The 11,805-nt window shown below is 56.3% G+C and overlaps 1 long non-coding RNA gene across 1 annotated transcript; it reads left to right on the top strand.

Moving 5' to 3' along the window:
* The first annotated feature begins 6,877 nt into the window (after window positions 1-6,877).
* LOC125135897 (uncharacterized) lies at window positions 6,878-8,565 on the top strand. The gene is made up of 3 exons (XR_007137073.1): window positions 6,878-7,318; window positions 7,804-8,029; window positions 8,201-8,565. It is a non-coding gene; the product is annotated as an uncharacterized LOC125135897 (long non-coding RNA).
* The last annotated feature ends 3,240 nt before the right edge of the window (window positions 8,566-11,805 follow it).

Below are 11,805 nucleotides of genomic sequence, written 5' to 3'. Positions count from 1 at the left end.
GGACAGCTGTGTGGGGACACAGGGAGCAGGCAGCGGCCACGCACCAAGGCGGGAGGCCTCAGAGGAGCCAGCCCTGCCAGCACCCTGCACTTGGGCGTCCGGCCCCTAGGCAGCAGGAAAGGCAGTTTCTGCTGTTTGAGACCCCCGCCTGGGATGCCTGCTTACAGCCCCCGGGCAGGCTGTAGACTGCCTGTGCTCTGTCCGCTTGCTTGCTTCCTGTCTCTGCAGGAGGCACGCGGGGCCTGACCGCACACCTGGAGGCGTGGTTGAGGGCGCTGGACGCTCCACTAACCTGTCTGTGGATTGGAGTCAGCTGCTGGCGACGTTGTCACGTGAAGCATAGAGATTTCGAGGTTTCTCTCTCACAGCCGTAGAACTACCCCCCCCCAAGTGCAGATGCCTCAAAGCAGCTGCAGGGGCACAGGCGGCCCTGGGGAGAACAGCCGTGTCACCTGGAAAAGATGGGTGGGGTCGCCGGGGTCCCTCATCCACTGCCCCGTGGTCCTGGGGCTGGGATGGAGCTTGTGCCAAAGCCACGTGTGGCCACAAGATACCACGATCTGGGACCAAAAACCCAGCGCGAGGGCTTCCTCTGAGACAGACTAAGGCCCGGCTACACCAGCCGCGGAGGGGCAGTGCGGACGTGGCGTGCTCGGGTGGCTGGCTGTTGGGGCCTTCACAATGGGTGTGCTGAGCACAGCATTTGGGACCAGGTACTTAACAAGTCATCAGGGCACCGGTGACTGAGAGGGGGCGACCTGTGCTGGTCACTGAGCTGGAGGATTTTCTCGTGGTCCATGTGGTTCCTGCTGCTGGAAGGAGCTCCGTGGCCCGAGTCACTCAGAACTCCGGCCAGAAAAGGCTCTTGGCCACAGACAAGTTCAGGGTCTGCCATCCAAACCCAGGACCCCTGGCACGTCCTGAGGGCTGGGAGGGAGCCCCAGTCCAGGGCTGCTCTGGCCACCAAGCTGTCCCCTGCCTCTGAGGACTGTCCTGTGCTGGAGGCCAGCTCGAAGCCCACTCCCTGAGCCCTGTGCGCTTCTGCGCTCAGAGGCCGCTGAGCCTCCCTGCCCCCTTGAAGCGCAGCGGGTCGGACACGCTCGGACAGGGAGCCCCTTGGAGGGAAGGCTAGGAGGCAGTGCCTGTCCTCCGCTTCCCCTTCTCCCTCCCTGGGACTGTGTGGTACATGGTGGGGGGCTGAGCTGCCCTGGGGCAGCCAAGTCTGAACATGTGCCCAGACCCGCACCGACCTCTGCCGGCGCTCACCCATCCTCATTCAGTTAGTCATGGGATTCGGGGCATTTGGCACCGCAGGTCCTCACCCACCAATGGGAGCCCTGTACACGTCTCCTGATGCCGACAGGGGCAGGGCTGCTGCTCGTCCCTCAAAATCTGTCCCCCTGGGCTTTCTTGGGTGGAGGGAGCTCTGAGCTGGGCGTTTGGATCCAGAAATGAGGATGATGTCACCTGACTCCCTCACAGCACGTGGCTGCACACTGAGCCCCGCTGCCGCTGCGGCCGCCACGTGTCCTCGGTAACGCTGGCCTCCGTCTCTTGTGTTCATTGTTTCATCTGAGCAAAACCCTAACTGGGCTGTGTCCCCGTCATTGCTCTGCCTCTGTCGGAACAGAAGGGAGACCTCCCTTCCAAGGTCAGGCCGGGAAGACCCTGCTGTCCCCGCGGCCTTCGTCCCCTCACACACTTGGTCCGAGGGAAGCAGGTGTCGTCTGTGAGCCACCGGCTGATGTCGGCAGGGACAGTCCAGGCCCCCGGCCTGCCCACAACCTCGTGAGAGAGCTGGGTCCTGCCCCGGCCAGAGCTTCAGATGCGGCCGCAGCCCCGGCGGATGGCTCAGTGCAACCTGACGGGAGACTGGAGGTGGAGACGCGAGATTCCTGACCCGCAGAAAAAGCGTTTGTTGCTTTAAACCACTGCGTTTGGGGCAGTAGCTGTGCGACCACAGATATAGCTAACACACGGGTCAGAGGGACTCGCATGAGGGCAGGAGCAGGCTCTGGCCGTGCTGTCAGCGGGAAGGGCCTCCCGGTCCCCGCCCCCTGCGCCGGTGGCCTCGTGGTGGGGGGCCAAGGACCGCACGCAGAGGGGCGCAGCTGGAGCCCACAGAGCGGCACGGCCGGAGCTGGGTGACTTGATGGCGCTGCACTGTCCAGCCAGCTCGTGCTTTGACATAAACAGAAATGAGCTTTCTTATTTCAGCCACGGCCGTGCAGAGTCTCTCCTAAGGAAGCGAGCCTCCGTCGTGAGAAAGTGTCCTGAATCCTGCAGAGTGGGAGAGCGCCTTTCTGGACTGGGCCCACACCCCGTCACAGAAGCTGCGACCCTCGTGTCATGGAAAGTTTCCTGAGAGACGTGGGCCCGGACGGGAGCCGTCTGCTTCCTTCAGAGCTGTGGATGGTGGACACGGCCTCTCGGCCGCGATGGGCCGGGTTTGGGGCTGGCGGTGGTCACTTTCACCGGCGGCTCACCGAGCGGGGAGCGTGCAGGCGCTTGGCAGACGGGCAGGTGAAGTGCGTATTCTCATTGACAAGAATTCTTTTGTACGTCAGGCTAAATAGCTCTTTTCAAGAGAAAAAGAGAAGTGTTCACGTGGGATCGTGTTTGTACCAAAAATGAAGAGAGTGGCATTTTTCATGTGTCACAAAAGTGCAGCCACGTATGAGTTGCCGCCATCTGCAGGGGCCGCGCGGATTCCTTCTGGAAGCCTCGTGAAAGGCCGGCGCTCCCTCGGGTGGAGCGCGAACTGAGAGCGTTTTCATGCGCTGTGGAGAGTTATGGGCTGTAGGGAGAGATGGAGTCTGGACTGTGACTGCGGCTATTTGCTTTTCTAATCCTCAGATTTAATGCTGCAGATTTTACAAACAGCTGAAATAGGGCAGATGTAAAAACATCATTGTCGTCCGGCCTCAAGCCTGTCCAGTTTGGGACTGAAGCAGCCCTCTGCCAAGAAGTGTCCTGTGTCCTGTTTTCGTTTCTGACTTTGTCTCTGACTGCAGTCGTGCTGAATGTGAAAACAGACGAAACACAAATACCTGGGAAAAAAGAAACACCGAGTCATCCGACACAACTGAAGATCTTATTAACGAGGCTCATTTTCCTGAAATTATTTCATTTAATGCAGTATCCCTTTAAGGAAACACCTCAACAGATTTTGGGGAGAACTTGGACATTTTTCTAAAGGTAATTGGCGACGAACATCTGGAAATGACTGAGACTGTTTTGAAAAGACTCTTAAAGGAAGACTTGTCTTACGTGAATGAAATGCATTCTTGCAGAAATAAAATAGTTACCGTAATAAAACAGTATCGTAATAAAGCCGTGTGGTCCTGGCCGGGGAACAGACCCGGAGATTGATGGACTGGGACAGGGGATCCAGCAGGAGGCTCACACAGATATGAAGTCGGTTGCTATGTCAACTCAGACGTAAGAAAACAAACCACCTAATAAAAACGCGCCCCAAGGATGGAACAGGCACCTCACCCAAGAAGATACCCAGGTGGAAATACACACACGCTCGGCCGCGAGAGCCGCTCAGACCACGGTGAGTTGCCACCCGCACCTATTAGAACAGGTTCAGACGCCAAAGCGCACAGTGCTGATGAGAGTTAGGGCATCTGGAACGCGCATCCCGCTGGGGGATGCAAAACAGGGCAGCCGCTCCGCATAACTTTGTAAGAAACACTGCAGCCTCTCTGCGTTCAGGGAGGCAGTGTCCTACACCGTTAGGAACACCTGCCGCGTGCTGCTGTGCGCCCGCTTCTGGGTTCTCAGCCAGGAAATGAACACGTAGCATTCACAGTGACGGGTGGGTGGCTGTCTCGGGCCACTTGGGCTGCCGTGATGGAAGCCACAGGCTGCGGCTTAGACAACAGGCCTTTGCTCCTCCGAGGTCCGGAGGTCTGGACGTCCAGGGTCGAGGTGCCGGCAGGCCCAGGGTCTGGAGTGTCCTCGCCCTCAGAAGCGGCTGGTACCATCTGTGTCCTCCTGTGGCAGAAGGGAGCCCTCTGCGGTCTACCTTTAGGGCACGGATCCCATCGGGGGGGCCCTACCACCCTGCCCCGATCCCCTCCAGAGCCCCCCCTTCCTTACTGCACTGCACTCCGGTAGGACCCCAGCACTTGAGCTTGGGGGGCACACAAGCACTTGGTCCATAGTAGCGACTTCATTCACAGCCACTGAGAGCAGAGACCCTCCCCGTCCTTCAGCTGCTCAGCGGATGCACACGAGGGACAGACGGAGGCCCAGGACCACTAGATGGAGAGGGAGCCTCGCGCAGAGACACCGCCACCCCTTCCACAGGACGTGGGAGGGGAGGGCCTTTGGGGTCAGGAGGTCATGGGCTGCCACAGGTTAGGGGTGGGTGGGGTTTGACGACCAAGGGCCGTGAGAGGGCCCTGGGGGTCAGGACTGTCCTGTATCTCGCCTGTGGTGCTGTTCACACACCCTCCGCACTGGTCAAAACACAGGCAGGGGTTCCCGTCGGGGCGCAGCAGAAAGGAAAGGACTGGGAGCCGTGAGGTTGCAGGTTCGATCCCTGGCCTTGCTCCGTGGGTTAAGGATCCGGTGTTGCCGTGAGCTGTGGTGTAGGTCGAAGACGTGGCTCAGATGTGCTGTTGCTGTGGCTGTGGCGTAGGCCGGCAGCTACAGCTCCAATGAGACCTCTAGCCTGGCAACCTCCATGTGCCGCTGGTGCCCTAAAAAGACAAGAAAAAAAGAAACCTCAGGCAGTTATACACGAAAGTGAATGAACCAAATATTAGATAGAAACTAAAATGTAAAGGATTTTAAAGGACTTCATGTCATGTCATCCTAGAGTAAAAGATGAATTATCTAATATATGAGGTGGGATTATAGCTAGTGATTTAGAAAAAAATAGAGGTAGCTGCTTCCCTCAATCCCCACATGAAAATAAAGTCCAGATGGACTGAGGATTTAATCGAAATATAGAAAGTATAAAATGTTGCAAGAAAACATAGGCGAATATTTTAAGAATCTTGGTTTGATGAGGTCTTTCAAATAAGCATGTCAGAAATCCCCAAACCTGTGTGTTTGATGGTGTGTTCATTTAAAGCTGCTGGATAGTAAAATGAGTAGAATGGAAGTGTTGAAAACTAAATTGGTTAAATTATTTCCAATATAGTAATGGGTTAATTTTCTTGTGAAACAACTCAAAAGAAAAAAAAGGAAAAACTAAACACAAAATTGAAAAGCACACGAACAAGCCGTATACAAGCTGACCAATGAACGCAGGAAAGATGTTCAGCCTCCTTAAGGATCAGAGGAGGAAATCAAAACAGCAGTTAGTTTTGTTTGTAGGTCAGATCAGCAAAGGGCAAAAGGCTGGATGAAATCTGCTAGGAGCAGGGTTTGGAAAGTGGGGGCTTCGTGAGCAGGTCGTGGGTGTGTAAACTCCCCCAGCCTTTGGGTAGGGCAATGTCAGCTCCGTATTTCTCTTCAGGAAATACTAACACAACTGAAAAAAAAAAAAAAAGCCATGTAATTCAGGATATTTGTTGCAGCATCGTTTATAAAGTCAACATTTTTTGCTGCTGAAGTTCCGTGACCCTTTAAAATGCTCCTGTTCTCTGTGACCTTCAGGTGGGGAATACAATATACAGGCGTCTCGAAATACCCTGACCAGAGGAACCTCTGCTTTTTCCTTCCCCCAGTGGGCCACCCTCAGGTCAGAAGGAGGCGCCTGGAAGAATGGTCCTTCAGATGGTAACAGAGGTCGCACCTGATACGGTGACGTTTTACTCACTTCCCTGTACTTTGCTGTGTTGCCTGAAATCTTTAAACAATGAACATTTATCATTATGATAAAAAATAATGAAACTGTTCAAAAGGAAGACAGAGGATCCACTGTTTATAAAAGAAGCATAACTTGAAACCTCATTGTAAAGCAAACCTTTTTGTAAGTCAGCGGGACGTGGTAGAGACAGGAGCCCAGTTCGGAAGCCACGCTAGACTATTCCAGGAGCCAGTGCCCAGCGCCCAGGCTCGGCGGTCCAGGCACCGGCTTGCATCCCTGGATGGCGCTGCAGCCTTCCTCTGCCTCCGTTTCCTCCTCGCTGTGTCTCACTCACAGCCAGTTGTGAAAACGAGGCGCTGAGGGCTTGGTTTGACGTTGCTTTGCTTGACTGCGAGGGCGGGAACGGGTCCTTGACGGCAGCGCAGGAAGCGCTCCAGCACCGTGACAGAGCTCAGGCTCCAAGGGACTCCCTTCCTCCTGAATCCCCGTCCCCGAGTGATGCCCCAGCCGGCGCACTGGAGCCAGGACGGCCGCCAACGCCCGGGCACCTGCCCGCAGGTATAGCTGGGAACCCAGGCACCTGCCCGCAGGTGTACCCGGGAACCTTGTTTCCAAAGGGTGGCTGAGGACCCGCGGCTGCGGAGCTGCCCGAGCAATGCTTGTCCCGCCTGAACGGAGGGCACCGGAACCTGCCCCTGGGGCGTCTCTGCGTAGCAAAGCCTGAGAAGCACTGAGGGGCAGAGTCTCATCCAGTGGCAGGCCGGCCTGGTATCCTCGCACTTTGCAACGACCGTGTGGTTTATAAATTGAACGTTTGTGGCAACCCTGCCTGGGGCTGGTCAATCCGCAGTGTTTTTCAGCAAACATTCTTTTTTGGGTCTGGCCACACCTGCAGCAAATGGAGGTGCCCAGGGGAGGGGGCAAGTCGGAGCCGTAGCTTCCAGCCTACACCACAGCCACAGCAACATGGGATCCGAGCTGCATCTGTGACCTGCACCACAGCTCATGGCAATTCCAGATCCTTAACCCATGGAGCGAGACCAGGGATCGAACCCGCGTCCTTATGGATGCTAGTCGTGTTCGCGAACCACTGAGCCACGACGGGAACGCCAGCAACATTCTTTTTTCATTTAAAGTATGTTCTTTCTTTGACACAGTGCTGCTGCCCATTGAGTAGACTGGAGTCCAGTGAGACTCACTCCCTGTGGCATCTGGAAGCCAGCAGGCGGCTTCTCTGAGGTCTGGACACACGTATATATCTGTGTGACAACGGAGAGAGCTTTTCTGTCGGCAGGAAGATGACTAAATACCAGTTTCTGATTAAACTCACTACAGGTGGTCCTTCAGAAAAGGAGTAATTGAACTTCGTTAACTCAGTGTTCCTGCTGTGCTTCTTTTTCATGCCACCAGTTTGCAGGGATTAACCGATGCTCTGGGGAGCACACTGCGAAGCTGGCCCAGCTGCACAATTTGAAGCTGCAAAATGAAGACATGGACCCCCATGTTCAAAACTTAGAAGAATTTTCCAGTGTGACAGCAGTGGCCCTTGTAAGTCGGGGTGCCTGAGTGACTGTTCGGGTGTCAGGCCCAGAGGCTGGCAGGCCCTGCTGGGGGCTCTGCAAGGTTATCAAGAGCTGTGAGGAAGGGGACAGAGCCACACCAGACCCTGGTGTCACCCCAGTGTCACCCTGGGCTCTGGGGAGCCTCGTTAAATCTGATAACCTCAGATTCACTCCTTTCCTCTCGCCATTGGTCAGAGCCTTGGACCAGCTGTCCGGGACTCAAATGATTGATCAGGAAATGGGGGGGGCGTTGCTATGGCAGCGGAGGGAGCAGGGGTGGGGCCGGGGTTGCTCCTGAAGGAAGAGGGCGTGGTCCCTCTACACAAATCTCCAGGTCCAGCCTCCGTGGGGCTTCCTGGGAGACCTTTCCTTCTCATCTAGTAACCGCCTGACTCATTCCACTTTAGATTTAGGGGGGGCTGCTCTCCCGTCCCCCACCCCGCCCTCCTTCGCTCGTCCCTCCTCCCGCAGAAGGCCCCCTGGAGGAGGCCAGGCGGCCAGGAGCAGCTCCGCAAGGTGGGGCCGCAGTCCGATGCCCTTGTGCTGGCTCCTCTGAGACGTGCCGCAGGGAGAGGATGGCGCAGGCCGAGGTCAGCGTGTCCCCGAGACCGTCGCCCGCCACAGGACCTGCAGGGGACGTGCTCGGCTCCCTCAGAGCCTCGGAAAGGCGGGCCTTCAGCGCAGCCGGCCTGGTCCTGTGAGTCGAGAACCCTTTTCCTTCCGTGCTTCGCTGGTAGAAGCCGGGGTTAGGTTTGGAGCTGCATCGCCAGCTTGTGGGGTTGTGAGGATGCGTTTCCGCGTTTTCCTTCACCCAGGATTTTCTCTCATTTTCTTACTTGGCTTTTACCCACATTTTCTTATTTGTTAGTGTTATGCTTTTGCTTGTAACGGCCTTCTTGAGATACGATCAACATGTAGGGAACTGCATGTTTGACCACTTCTGAGCCACGCGTGGGAACATGAACCCGGAACCATCAGGGAGGTGGTGAGCGCGTGATCGGTGCATGTCTGCATTTTGGAGGAACCGCTGCGTCTTTTCCCAAGTGGCCGTGCTGTCCTCCATCGTCCCCGGGATGTGCCCTGTGGCTGGTCCGCTTGGCTGTGGGGCTGCGGCGCTGCCTCCCGGGGGCCCGCTTGCACTTCTCAGTGACTTAGGCCTTCCGTTGTGTACTTGCCATCCTTGTATCCTCTTCTGCGAAATGTCTGCTTAAATATTGTACTCATGAAAAGTAACTGGGTTGTTTGTTTCCTGAGTTTTGAGAATGTTTTATATATGATGGGTACATGTCCTTAATGAGAGGTATGCTTTGCAAATCTTTCCTCGCGGTCTGTGGCTTGTCTTTTTGTTCTCATAGTAGTCCTTTGTTGAAGAGCAGAAATTTTAAACTTTGGTAAAACCCGGTTTACTAATTTGCTCTTTCATGGACTGTTTTTGCTCTTGTATCTTGGAAATCTTTGATTGACAAGGTCATGGCCAGGCTGACACCCATGTCTGGCCCTGGTTTCCACTGGTCCTCCTTGGCCTGAGTCTCCACCAGGAGCCACGTGCTGTCCTGGGCACTGGGGGGATGGCGGTGAGCAGACTGCAGATTTCAGGAGTTCCTGCTGTGGCTCAGAGGTTACGAACCCGACTCGTATCCATGGGGACTCAGGTTCGATCCCGGGCCCCGCACAGTGGGCTAAGGATCCAGTGTTGCTGTGAGCTGTGGTGTTGGTCGCAGATGGGGCTCAGATCCCACGTTGCTGTGGCTGTGGTGTAGGCCAGCAGCTGCAGCTCTAATTCGACCCCTAGCCTGGAGACTTCCATATGCTGCAAATGTGGCCCTAAAAAAGAGCAAACAAAACAAAACAAAAAAAACAAAAAACGTGACAGCAAAAGCTTCTGCCCTGATGGAGCTTTTGCCTTGAGGGAGAGACGGCCTCAGAAGTGAAAACGGCAGGAAGCTCTGTAGAAGAGGATCACAGCAGAGGAGGGGGAGGTCGGGGAAGGTCCCCCTGGAGGCCTGGAGGCGCGGGGTCAGCGTCCCAGCCAGAACCACCAGGGGACAGTAGGGCTCAAATGTGGCTGATGTGGCAGGTGCAGCAGGCGTGGCAGGTGTGGCTGGTGTGGCAGGTGCGGCAGAGCAAACAGAGGCTGAGCAGAGGGGCTGAGGTCAGAGAGGTGAGGTGGGGGGAGGTCTCATGTCAGACCTTATAGGAAAGCAGGGACTCAGGATTTGGAGGGTTTGGGGGAGGCGATGTGATTTGGCTGCTGTGTTGAGAATCAAAAAAGGGAGGGACCAGGAGGAGGGTCGTGGTGAAAACCCAGGTGGGAGACCCGGGGGCTCAGGCCAGGTGGACCTGGTGAAGAGCTATGGGTGCTGGATCTGCTTTGAAGATAAAGTCGGAAGGTTTCCCTATGGATTAGATGCAGCAGGTGAGAGAGAGAAGACGTGGACCCCAAAGCTGTTGGCCTCATGCGCGGAGAGCCCGGGGGCAGCTGTGGGAGCAGCAGGCTCTGTGGGGGATTGGGGTGGGCTACGTCCTTTGGATGACACCTGGGGGGGCGGGGTGCGTGCGTTTAGGACGACAGGGCGTCATTTACAGACCAGGGCTGGGTGAGAGGTCAGAAGCCCTGCTGCTCACAGGTCCGTGTCCCTAGGAAGAGGAGACTCCGTGGAGGAGACCCGCAGGTGGAGTCCTGGACGCCGAGAGGAGGGAGTTTGGGGAGGGAGGGCGGGTGCTGCTGAGGAGCGGAGATGGACGGGAGGCTTGGGACCCGGCCTGGACAGCTGCCGGAGGATTCTGCTGCAGAGGTGAGCCAAGAATTGGGGCGGGTGACGAGGAAAAGCGCAGAGAGAGACCTGCCTTTTTTTTAAATGGGAGGCGAGGCAGCATGTTTGTGGGTGGCGGTGACCAGGGACGGAGGAGGAGGAAGTGGGGAGATGCTGGGCCAAGAGCACAGACTTACAGCCTCAGGACAGGTAAGTGGAGACCCCGCGTGTGGAATGATGACGTCTTAATGGGCAGTCCTGAACCCCAAAATGTGCGCGTGAGCTCTCAGCGTGCACCCCCCCACACACACACACCCCACAGCCACATGAGGCCTGTCCCTTAGCTTGGCAAGTAAGCACCTCACGTGCACACATCTGTTAACTGCCACCCCGCCCCTTCCGTGTGTACAGGTTTTAGAACCCACTTGCCCCGCCCAAGCCTTGATTTGGACAAACCCATCCAGGACGGCCCACGCGTCCAAAGTAAATCGTCACACATTCCTTTAAAAGACACAGCCCAGAACAGCAAGAGCAACAGCGGGAACCATGGGAAACAGGCTCGTGCAGTTGAAACCTTGCGAACGAGACAGCTCCGCTCTGACCTGCAAGGGGATGAGGGCGGGCGGGCGGGTCTTTGCAGACGTCCATCCTCTCAGTTCTGTGGCCCTTCGCCTTTTCCTGGGAGCAGGATCGCCCGCTGCCGTGGACTCTTCTTCCCTGGAGCTTTTCAGTGGGAAACGAAACCGGCCGTCAGACCTGCATCTCAAGTTCAGGTGCCCCAAAGACGTTTTCATCCTAAGAGCAAAGGGGAGGCAACGTGAGATGCTGATTTTCAGCCCGCGTGTCTGACTGGTGCAAGCAGAATCATCCTCCCGGGCCCCCAGGGGGGGACCTGCAGCTTCAGGGTGGGTCCAGATGACTGCGTGGAGGCAAGAAGATCCTGGCCGAGGCTTGTAGGGAACGGTGTCATATGAGCTTTGTCCATGAGGTGGCGCTGTTGTGCCACAAAAGGAAAAAGGCCTGAAACCCCCTAAGAACAATTTTAGGAAGCGCGGTCCCAAGCGGGAGATGACTCTAACCTCAGCGGGTGAGGTGATTGTCATTAATAACCCTTGCCATAGACTTGAATGTTGCTGACACGCAGACGGCAAATGTTCTCACTGCAGAGGAGAAAGGGCAATTATGTGACATGCTGGGGCCACGTGGACCTGCTTCCCACTCAAGTGCATCAGACGGACGCCCTGGACGCTCAGCCCACACACTGCATCTGCCAGTCAGGTCTCCCGTGCCGCCCGGCCCTGCTCTTCCCTGAAACCGGGAGGCCGCGTCCTCCGCCTTCTGAGCCCCGGGTTTCAGCGGGCAGCTGGCTTTTTTCCCAGGTTTACACTGCACACATTCTTGAATCCGGTTGTTTGCAAAGTGTGTGTTCCTGCCATTTTCTCAATGTCTTATCTGTTTTGTTTCTGAGGCTAAGCTTGTCTGTCTGCCCTCCTGAACGTAACCCCAGGCTGGGGAGGGCGGAGGCTGGGCCCTGGGTCTGGAGCTGCCCCGCGGCCCCCTTGCCGAGGCCCCGCTGACAGCAGAGAGGGCGTCCTTGGGGCCAAGCGGGAGCGAGAGCTGCAGGCTGGGAAGGGGGCCCATTCCCCCCCTCGGAGCAAATCCCGTCTTGTCTCTTATTGTGGTAAATGCACAACATGAAGTGGAACGCCTTAGCCGCCTA

Source organism: Phacochoerus africanus, chromosome 9, assembly GCF_016906955.1.
Source record: "Phacochoerus africanus isolate WHEZ1 chromosome 9, ROS_Pafr_v1, whole genome shotgun sequence".
Lineage (NCBI taxonomy): Eukaryota > Metazoa > Chordata > Mammalia > Artiodactyla > Suidae > Phacochoerus > Phacochoerus africanus.
The sequence above is the reverse complement of the archived record's forward strand: the minus strand, read 5'-3'. Positions and strand labels throughout refer to the sequence as shown.